Source organism: Acanthopagrus latus, chromosome 4 (genome assembly GCF_904848185.1).
Source record: "Acanthopagrus latus isolate v.2019 chromosome 4, fAcaLat1.1, whole genome shotgun sequence".
Classification (NCBI taxonomy): Eukaryota; Metazoa; Chordata; class Actinopteri; order Spariformes; family Sparidae; genus Acanthopagrus; species Acanthopagrus latus.
The window spans coordinates 30,702,423-30,714,332 of NC_051042.1; positions in this window are offsets into that span (position 1 = coordinate 30,702,423).

The following is an 11,910-nucleotide window of genomic DNA, read 5'->3' on the forward strand; positions in this document are numbered from 1 at the left end:
TCGGTCATGCGGCTTCGCAGTGACCCTTCAGCTCGTATTAGAGTAACGCAGGCTGAGTAATGGGAGTCTGGGTTTTCTAGCTGTGATCCGCCAACAGGAGGCTGACTGGTACCTGGTAAACTCAACTGCAGAATTTGTGATTTCAGTCCAGCCCAGTGGAGTGTCTAACCAGAATCACATTAAAAACCCAGGCCTCATTCAGACCAAGTCAGGCGTCGCAGTGATTAGCTGAAGGCTGTGCGGCGGTGTACAGAACTGGGTGACTCCTGTTTGCTCCGTGAACTCTGGATAGCGTCCGTTTTCTGGCTCCTGGCCCTGGAACAGCAACTCTTCCAAAGAGGCTTTCTCGTTCCCTGCTGCTGCAGTCTCCTGGCAGCCCGATGTTGTTTAAAACACCAAGCAATGTAATAGAAACTTGGACCAAACCAGCGGTAACGAACAGGGTCGAGCTGTTAACCAGCCAGTCTGATTACTGACCACAGCAGACGTCGGGCAGCCGTTGTCCAAGACTTCACTCTGTTTCCGACAGGGCCAGTGCTTTTTTTTTGTCTGACAATCCAAACCACCACAATGTAAATGCACTACCCACACATTAAACATGAATGGAAAGGCTGGCATTTTCGCTGTAACACCTGATTTAGTTTTGACGAGACACAACTCTGATGGAAATCCTAGTTATCACATGATACCCTGAATAATAACTGAGATGTTTCCAGGCACGGAAGCAGAGCTCATGTACCGTTCCTGTATTGAAAGTAGTGGCAGCTATGCAACAAAACCGACAATTCTGAACGTTTTTTTGTAGTTCCTATTGTTGCGCCGCTAGTTTCACATTGCCAGAAACAATGTCAACACCGGAGAAAGGCCTGGCTGCACCAATTCCAATTTTGATACAGGGTAAAAAAAAAAAAAACTGTTCTGGCGTGTTGGCATGTTTTTAAACCAATCATAACAGTCTTGGGCGGGGCAAAACCCAGGATCCAGAATAGTGTGTGACGAAAAGTGAAAACTCAGGGTTGCACACGGAGAAGACGAGCCACGGCTTTAAAATGGCCAAATCCCTGCAAAGGAAAAAGGTGAGCTGCTGGCTTGGAGGTCATTCTTGTTGTTTTGTGTAGTGATGGGGGTTTTGAAAACAATATATGCAGATAGTGTTAGAAAGAAAGGAGGGAATTATGCGCAGAGCAGGCTGAAAAAGACAAATGACACTCTGTTCCATCATTTTTTTTTTTTTCATTCACATGCACAAAAATGTAAATTACCCCTTGTGGTGACAAGCTATGCAGATATGTTCAATTCTGAGTCCGGGCTTCCAGATATCCCATTTTTGAAACATGCCAAATAAAATATGAGCGAATACAAAAATTGTTTTTGGTGCTTAAAACGTCAAAAAAATATATGTGTTTCCTTTAATATTAGGATAATCCACAAATCACACTGTCAACAGTTTTGATTATGTCTTCAGTAGGAAGTAGATCCTATTAAAACAGATGAGAGAAACATCTGTGGATTATTAAGACAGACAGAACAGTCGACTGTTCGCTACACAAATGTGTTTAAAAGCGTCTTTTCAACATGTCTTAACAGTGGCACTGTTTCAACTAAAAGAACATCAGATTAATCAGTGCTGTATTTTAGCCCCGGGAAAAGACCAACAACACCTCTTTGCATGTTATGTTTTTAAAGGTTTTTGGCACATCCACGTAATATTAACACCTGTCTTCTCAACTCGAAACCTTTGGACTGTCCCCAGAAAACCTGCACGGACCTGCTGGATGAGGCGGGGGCCGGTTAGACATGCAAATGTAGGAGGAAATACATGCAGGGACAGCAACAGCGAGACGGAAGCTGTTTCTGGTTTTATTGAAGGTTATTTGTGCAGCTGCTGATATAAGGATTGGCACTGCAGCAATTTTTTCATTTGAACATTCCAGGTTTTATGTGATGAAGAATAACACATAATATCAAATTAAAAAAGCATGGGAAAATCCTTGATCAATAAATACGTACCTTTCTAAGAACAGAAACATCCACCTTCCTGATGTATTTTCCGAACAGCACGCAGCAGCAGCGGCACAAGCCTTTGTACAACTATGCATTTTTCATAATGGTGGATGTCGGCATCGCAGTCGTCTTTTGACGTTCATCTTAGTTTACCCACCTTTTTGATTTGGCGCTGCATTGCTGGCCGTCAGGGAGCCGATGTGGGCCAGAGAGGTGAGGGGCTGCTTTGTTCTGAGGCGAGGCTGACAGTCTCTTTATCTCCTCCTGTCAGACAGAATACTGCTTGATCTGCAGCCTCTCCGTGTCTTCTATCTCTGGTCAAATGACCTCAGCCTGCGCTGCTGCTAGTGGAGAGAGAAGCTTCGCTTTAAAAGCTCCACTGTACTCCCAGGCTCGCTGGAGGAGTGATGGTGTTCGAGTCCATCTGGTTGTCTTGTCTTGGAGTGTATGTTTCATGCATGGTCCGACACTCACACACAGTATGCACATACAGCTTTTTCTTTGCCTTCGCTTGCATTAGTTATGTTCACACACACACGCACAGGAACACAGTGTGCTGCATACATGTACACGCTACACATGTGCTGGCATACAATCACACGTAACATACAGTGTACACACACCACCTTGAAGTCTGGCCTCGGCCCCTCGCTACACAACTAGCTGGTTGCTGGAGCGAGTGTGTTTCGCTGCCTCTGTCTCCGTCTGCTGCTCTTTTACAGGACGGGTGTCTTTTAGCAGCTCACATCACAGAGCCCCTACAAACGGCAATTAAAACGGATGTGCTACACTGGCTCTGTATGGGGAGAGAGACGAGAGAGAGAGAAAAGAAGAGAGAAATGAGAGGGGACATGAGCGAGGGAGGCGGAGAGAGAGAGAAAGAAAGAGAGGAAGTATGCGAGGGAAAATGTACAGCACCACCTCTCCTTCAAAACCATGACTGATACCGTGTCTATTGATCTTTATTACAATAGCAGCAAGCTGTAAAATGTTTGATGGTTTTGTACAGATCTTAGTCCCCCTCATTCATAATTACTGCTACACATGTAGAACCAAGGGCAACTTCAGAAGGGGCGCCGTTTGAAAAGCTGCTGCCAGACTGTGGGGATGATGGGAAATCTCGGCGGGGGCCTCGCGGTAGCTCCGAGCCCTGAGGCTATCATTCCTCCTGCCGAACACCTGCAGCAACTTAAGTTTTACAAAGATCAAATTATGGAGCTGATTTCAAATAAGAAATGAGACCAGCCGCGTCCCCCTTCATCCACAAAGCAACGCCGCTGCGTTTTTTCATTTGTGACTTTGGTGCTGAGGCTTGCCGAGAGAACGTAAGCAGAAATCCAACTCCTGCCATTTTTGTGCAAAGTGACCTCAAATCTTTCAAGCTAAAGTTCGGCATTAGCATTTAATGTTGACAAATGCAGGTTTGAGGTTTGTTTGCATGTGCTAAATATGCATATGCGAGCCCTCTCTCCCCTGTAAACCCCTTTTTCCTTTGCTGTGTCAACCGTGTGTCCCCCTTCGCGCTCAAAAAAGAAGTTTGATTTGAACGCTACAGCAATAACTACTCCAACTCATAATGTTCTATGCCTGGAAGGAAAAAGTCTAGCCTAAACAAACAAGCAGCCCACAGTCCTCACAACTTATCATCCCGTGCTCTGTTTTCTGGGACAAAAGTGTGCAGCAGTACACCGGGACCCCCAGGCTCGCCCCGGCTCTCCATCTCCCCTTCTCTGCTCAAATTTTAATGTCTTCTCCAAGTGGGAGCCAGGGGAGACGCAGAAACACAGAGTGAGGAGGCAACAGACCAAGGATACCAAAAGTATATATTTGGATTTGTTCCTCCGCTCCGGTGACAGGTCACATCAACACAGAACAAAAGCAAAGAGGCTAAATTACAGGACGGCGGTTTGAGCTTAAATAGATGACAAATGAAAGATGTGTGTACGCGGAGAGGTAGAGGTCGACACCAACGAAAACTTTTCAGATTTTCCGAAACTTATCCTGTCAGAAAAGTTAAACAACCAAGGCTTTTTTTTAATCCAACAAAACGCATCGAACAGAGGGATGGAAATTGTGTATGGGCTGTGTAGGAAAGGGAGATGAAGGGAGAGCGATTCCACGAGGCATTTGGGTAAACACCGAGGATGAAAACTAACCATGATGCAACGGAGGTTAGGAGAGGCAGAGACAACAGACGGAGGAAGGAGAGGACAGAGAGTTAACAGACAAGAGAACGGTGTCCTGGCGAGATGATTGTTGCTTCCAGCAGTCGAGAACAGGGAGAACAGTCTAGCCTGGCACGCCCTGAATAATGCATCAGCCCCCTCTCTGTAGCCGGGCAGATATATGGGCAAGGGGAGCACTGATTTTTTGCCCCCTGGCGTTGTTGGAAATATGAATAATGGATAGGTTAAATGCTTGTGTTAAGAATGAATTAGTATTGGGTCTGTTCAGTAGCTGCATTTATGTAATCGTTTGGTTTGAACTCCACAAAAGGGAACAAAGACGGCGTCGTATACGATAAGCTCACGCGGTCTGTGTTACATCTACAGTATCAACCCGGGAAGAGGACCTGGCTGAAGTGCGGTATCTCTCCAGAAGCCGGAGAGAGCCTTCTGGTGTCACCCCTGCTGCCTGCCACTGATTAACATTTAACATCCAGGGAATACTTTGTCGCTGAAAAGCAAAGCAAACTTTGAGCTCTTGAAAGCAGAGAGGAAGAGGGAGGGAGGAAGGGGGTTAAAGAAGAAAAAAAGAGGGGGGGGAGAAAAGAGCATGATACACAGTACACAGGAAGCATTTTCACATAGCACGTCATGTATAACTCATGAAGTCCTGACAGAGCCGCGCACACATTCCCCATTCCCTTTGGCTGTCTCCGGCTGGCAGCCTGCACAAGCCGGGATGAACAAGATGTTCCGGCCTTTTCTCTCCATCCTTCTTTCTCTTTTCCCCTCTTTCCGTCTCTCTCCGGGCCGTGGCACTGTTCCCCCCACCCCTCCCGGATAGAGGTCACAGTGATGGAAACAGGGTGCTGCTGGAGAGGAGGCGAGTCGGCCCGGGCTGCAGATGCAGCAGCCAGCCGACGTCTGAGCCGAAGCCGGGGCCACCCCACTGGTAGCGCTGGAAGTCTGCTCGGTGCCCGCGGCTCCAGAGCGGCGCATTACAGCGGGCCCCGTGCTTAGACAGTCTGACAGATCTCAACCTGAACACCCCGAGAAGCCAGGGAATCAACACTCTGCGCATACATCACCCAGCCAACATCTACATCCCCTCTCTCTCTCTCTCTCTTTCCACTTGTCTGTTTGGCGAAGCTATCTTGGTTTGTGTCTCTTCATCCCTCCCCGCTTGGAATCTCTTCCCTGACTTCTCCCTCTGTTTCGCGCTCTCTTCCTTCGCCTCCCTCTTTCTCCCTCGGTCCCCCTTCAACTCTGCTCTCTCTTATTCTCTCATGTTTCTCTCTCTGTCTCTCCCTCCCTCTCCTTTTGAGATTCAATAAGAGCCCTGGAGGCAGGAGAGAGAAAACAGGGGGGGTGTAAAAACATCTATGGCTTTATTTACAAAGGGCCCAGGTATTGCCCGGCGTTAAATCCGGGGGAAATGATTTATTTTCCGCCCATGTGTGGCACTGATCCCCGAAGGCGTAACTCAACAGTGGACCGGCTTCGTGCTCGCAATTTACGGTGGCTGCAGAGGCTCATAAAGGAAGAATGGATTAATCTGGAACACGACATAAACAATATGACTCTGACAGCCCTATTAAAACCTGTGCTACTCAGCATCAATTCTCTTTCGCGCTCTCCCTCTCTCTCTATCCTTCTCTCTCCGGGTCTCGGCAGCCTGTTGGTGGGAAGCCGACCGGTGGCTCTGGAATACTGACCAGAGCTCGCAGCCTTGTTATTGTGATTCCCAGAGTATCAGATTCAGAATAGGGGGGTGTTGCGCATCTACATATAGCAACCGGACCTTTTAACTGTTTAGCCTTTGGACATCATCGGGGGTATCGGATGTACCGAGTCCAGAGTGGAGGCTCCCACAGTGCTCGTTAGGGCCGGGCCGAGAAGGCTTCCTGTCCCCAGCGCCCGTGGCCTCTCGTTTTCCATGAGCCGGGCTTCTTTCCGGAATGTGCAGCGCTCACGTCTGTTGGCGTGGGCCTCCATCTTTGGATGCGTGCACAAATTTGAAGGGAAAACACGTTGCGCATGCGATACATGATATGGATTAGTAGTGGATGCACATGACACGACACATGCGTGCACACGCAGACACACACGGGCAGTTGTCAGCTGCTTCCTGACCCCCCTTGGGAAGAGGTCACTCAGCATCTTCAGTGACCTCCAGTACCCCCGATAGCACACACACACACACACACACACACACACGCACGCACAGCTTGTCATTTGCTGAGCTCCATCTCTGTCAGGGACAGGTGTATGCTAAGCCACACAGAAAACACCCACACAGAAGACAGCATGCATCTAACCACAAAAGCTTTTAACACATTTAAAAACAGCATTTCCAAGATAGCAACCTGTCTCAGGGAAGACAGACTGAGTGAGCAAGAGAGATGAGCGCGGAAAAAAAAGAAGAAAAAAAAAGAAAGAGTCCCTGAACAAGAGACACAGTTACTAATTTATGTCCAGCAATGGATGAAAGCTTCAGAAGCGTCAGGCGAGAAAAAGAACAGCCCTGAAATTGAAATCAATAAGTTCATTAGACTGCAGAGCCTGTTCGTGCTGCACCCTCCACTTCCCCTGCAGACAAACACAACAACACATGAAAAAAACAGGGGCGAAACAAGGCTTGACCTATGTCCACTAGCCAAGCATTCCATTTATTTAGCCCTTATCGCCGGCCTGATCTGAAGAGGCAGCTACACACAGATAACGCCCCAGGATAATAGCAAGACCAGACAGGGTCTGACCAAAGAGAGACAGCCCAAAGAAAAGAAAAAGCGAAATAAAGAAAAATGCATTTGGGATCTTCTTGACATTCGTTCTCTCTCTTTTTTTTTTTCCTCGTGTACACACACACACACACACACACATACACACACACACAATGCTGAAATATGGGGGGCTCTAGGAAACTTTTACAAGGGGTTGTTTTTTGCAGCCGCCTCTCTTGTTTGAGCCTGTAATTTAGCGGATCCCCATCAATAAGTGAGAGAATAGCTTTGTGGATGCTCGGCCTGACAGCTAACAAGACCCAGGCCCTATCTGCAACAAACAGACAGAATAACAAACGCTGTTGTCTGCGTGCGCACATTGAACAAACCGTGAATACAGCTCATCATTCATGCAGGGGTACAGCATTGTCAAGGCTTCAGCTGAGCGCACGCCACAGAGGAGCATGCGTGTGGTACAGGCACGACGAGGAAAAAAAAAAAAGTTTTTTAACCATCTGAGTGACCTGAATAGTGTTTCTTCTTGTACAGTAGTAATCTCAAGAGCCCTGCAGGGTAGTAAAGATCAGTGCAGCTGATGTCTTCCTCCTCACCCCCCCCCCCAAACGGGGCCCATTATAGCTCCAGTCCATATCAGCAGGGCCCTGCAGCCTGTGTCACACCACTTCCTATTGCTGATTTATGGCTATGAGGCTCATGGGTGTTAGCGTACCGCCTATTCTCACAGCGACACGTGCACACCCGGGCTCACGTTAAACCAAACGAAGGCGCAAATTGTTCGTGACCCGAGCTCAACTCGCGGCGCCAGAGGTAGCCAGGCCCCGTCTTCAAGGGCGCCGTTATCACACCCACAATCCCCTCTTTCACCTGCAGATTAGCGCTCAGGACTAAGTGGCCCGGCTAGACTAAGACCATATCTCCATTCACATAAACGAAATACAAATGGACTTATATATATCTACAAAAGAAAATCTTCACTTCAATCCCTCTTATCCTAATACCCACGGAACTCTGTTTGACATTTCTTTCGCCTTTTCTCCCCCCTTTTCAATCAAAGAGGGAAACTGTTCTGCCTCCGTCCAGAAAGCCCAGGGAGTCAACCATCCCAGGGGGTTTCTGGGAATGCAAACACACTGCTACTGTTGGCAAGCCGCTGTTCGCTAAAGAGTTCAACAGAAGCCAAAACATTTGTTACGGACTCATTTCATTTCCTGGTAGAAATGTCCAACACTGCAAGGCAAATGTGAGAACAAGCGTTTACATAGGAAAGCTCAAAGGAAACCGGGCGTCAAGCTCTTTCCCCCACGAACAGAAACAAGAGCAGCTTTTTTTGGAGCTTTTGGGGGAAAAGAGGGGAGAAGGGGAGGGGTAAACTGGTCAGCGGACATTATCGGAATGCAAAAGGAAAGCACAGCATATGATGATACAGTTTATTAGCGGCGAGGCTGAGTGCAGTGTAAACAAGTGTTCACATTTCAATTCTCCTGATGAGTCAGCGTGTCCGGGACCGTTCCCTGGAAGTGACCGGCCCAATTACCTGAATACATCACAGCAACGTGCTTTTCTGCAAACCGCAAACATGTTGCAACTTGACATCTCTTCAGGTTAAATTTTCACTTGTGTGTTGTGACAACACAGCAGTAGTCTGCGTTAGGTTTGGGCATGAAATGTAATTGGTAAGGGTTAGGAGAGGGTTGCGTTTTGGCCTACCTTGTCCTGTCGCCACAAACGCAGCTCATGGAAGGCTCATTAAAAATACTTGGTTTTGGTGCCATAATTCTCCTCAAAACTATCCAGTGGTTTGGCAGATGACAGATGTTGATACGTTCTCTCGAACAGTGGTCACCTGCTTAGCCGACATCTTGCAACCACCACCCCCTCCACCTCCTTCAGCCAAGTTACCAGGATATAATTTTAGTTAACGTTTCTGCCAACCACAAATAAATCTATGTTTGGCGTTTATACCAGACGTGGCATATTTTGTTAACATTTTGAGCTCATTAGCAGACAAGGCTGGCAAAAAAGGCCAACCGCAGTTTGAGACTTGGGCGGCGTTTCAAGCACACAACCAGGGTTTTTCTCGTGAGATGTTCTCCAGGCGACTGAAACAGGTATTTTAAGACAGAACATTTAGTTTTCAAAAAAACTAACCAAGTGGCGTTTGTGCCTTTACCAAACCAGAGCATGAGCACAGTGCTGTGACGAGGGAGAACCAGAAAACTGAACCGGAGAGAAACATTTATTTTGAACTTATCTGTGGTAACATTTAGCATTTATTCTGCTGATTGGGTTGAAGCCTAAAAGTTAAAATGGTGACATGATGTGTATCAAGTGTACAACTTTAACCTGTCCGCGGTTTGTAGTAACATACATTTTCAACATTATAGTCTGGCCCTAAATCAACCAGCGGACACTGACTCTCTGTCCGCCGGCTCTGGACTCAAGGACACAAACGTTAATGTCAAGCTCATCTAAACTAATATTCCTTGTTGCACACCCACATTTCGGCCTTCTGTTTTCCCAGGACGGAGAATTACATTCTCTATTTGAGGTCTCTTGCCGTGCGTACAGCTGAGCTTTATTCAACATTATACTGACTACATAGGAGTGTGTCCAGAGGCATTTCACAGCTTATACATATTTAAGGGCTGGAACTTACTGGCAGGGCTTAGCCCCGGGCACACGAACAGCTCAGCCATATATATACAGGAGGCCGGGCAGTCGAAGAGGCCACTGTTGACCATTTATTTATGAAGTCAAAGCTCTGTGGCAACAAGCTATCCACTCTGAGGCAACTTAAAGCGCTTATATCCAAGCTGAATATTTCATCTCTGGATCGCTACTCCTTTTGAGTCCTTTTTTTTTTTTTCTTGGGCTAAGAAGTGAGGGGGACGACACAGGGCAGGCGAGAGCATCGAAAAAGAAGGAGAAGACACTGCAGGTGATGCAAGAGCCCTCTCTAACCCAGGCAAAGTAAACAGGTGGGGCTGGGAAAGCAAGAGGAGGAGGATGGGGAGGGGAGGGAGAGCGGGTGCTGCTGCTTACAGGCCTCTTCAAGGTCAGAAGAAGGGGAAGATTAGTATTCTCTCTCTCTCTCTCTTTCTCTGTCTTGTCTTGAGCTTGCACCAGCTCATTCTTTTTCGTCTCTTGCTCTTTCTCTGTCTCCATCCTTTCCAATCTCGGAAACTAAACCAGCAACCTTTTATGTTCCGAGTGGCGAAAAAAAAAAAAAAAAGAAAATGCTTAGGGCGAAAAAAAAAAGGGGGGGGGGGGCTCAGAAAACTAAACGTTGTTGGGCACAGATTTGACAACATCCAGGGAATCTTTTTCCATCTTTTTGAAAGGACTCGGTTTGTTATGAAGCCGGGATACAGAGCAGAGAAACCCCAGCTCACTGGAAATGTAAATGCATGCGAGGCAGGCGTAGAGAACCGACTCGTTCGTTCCACCACCACCTCCTCTTCCTCCTCCTCCTCCTCCTCTCTCTGCCTTCACTTTGCTCTCTTTCATTTTGATCTGTCTATCCGTGGGTCTGTGTGTGTGAGAGAAGAGGCGGCTGGCAGGTGGCTGTGTGCAAAGGTATTGAGGCCTATGAAATATTTACCAAAGCAATAATGACTCCCTGGACAGAGTGGAGCGGAGGAAGAGGGCGAGGAGAGGAGAGGAGAGGAGAGGAGAGGAGAGGAGAGGAGAGGAGAGGAGGAGGAGGAGGAGGGGGAGAGAGGAGAGAAACAGGAGAGTGAAGAGTGCCTGTCTTCTTTTTTTTTTGTCAGAAGCGAGGACGAACAAAGATGAAAGAGGCAGACCTGAGACTTTCAAACTTTGGTTGTTCTCTGAATAAAGGATAAAAGATTGATAGTGTCACTCAGCGGTGCTTAAAATATCAAAGAGCAGATAGTTTGTCCGCGAACACAGTTTTTGAAATTCAGATCCTTTTTAATGGCTGTTGACAAGAAACGACAGATAAAATACAAAACCCTGCAGCAATCTCCTTAAAAAGATACGGCCGCTTCATCAGATACTCGGGCAATCATTGGTTGCAGTATTCTTGCTTTTATTTTGATAAGCAATCATTGAAACAGTGTTTTTATTCCCACCCGTGAACCTTTTGTCAGGCACAGTGACATGTTTTTTCCTCTGGATTTCTGCTACTGAAATGTCGCTTTCCAAGAACCCATCTCAATTCCTCTCCGGCGCTCCTGGCAGAAACTAGCGCACCGTCTCACGTGTCAGAGGATTTCTTTCGAGGAAACAAAGTGTTTCTTCTACTCGGGTTCAGGCTGTATCATCGATAGATAAAGGTTAGCAACGTGGATGAATAAATGATTAGAATTAGAATCACCTGAAAACATTCGTGAACACACACACACACACACACACACACACAAACTCTCCTTGTAATATTACCCTCTACAGAGCTGTTGGAGAGTAAAACTTCTAGGACTGGTTCCCCCCCCGCGGCGAGTCTTTAATGCACGGGCCTCCTCTTGTTTGCAGACAGGACTCGGCACCACACTGAGGGCCGGTTTGATCCGGACAGCCAGCAGAGGCTGCTTCAGATGAGACAGGGGAGAGGAAACTCCACTGCCGCGCCGCTGTTTTCTCTTCATAGCACCACCAGGATGCTGGGGTGGCTCAGAACAACAGTGAGCTCTCTAACCCGAGACTCGGGGTGAAGGATGGGAGGAAGGACTGCCTCAGTGTGGCAGAGGTAGGGGGTCTGTTTGGATGTGTCTACAATGGGAGCGAGCCGCAGATACAGAGCAAGGGTTGGGACAAACAAACATGATCCTTTGCACTCTTTCGCTCCGTATGAGACCGCCGCAGATGGGTTGGGGTGAGACGGGCTTTAAGTAGGGACACTTTAACTGGAGTTTAAGGGAGATTTCAAGACTCAGAATTGGAAAACTTTGTACTTACAATGTTTTCATATTGTTCTATAATAACAACACAATGTATCCGTGATATGCCAATACTGGCCAATAGTATTGGCAACATAT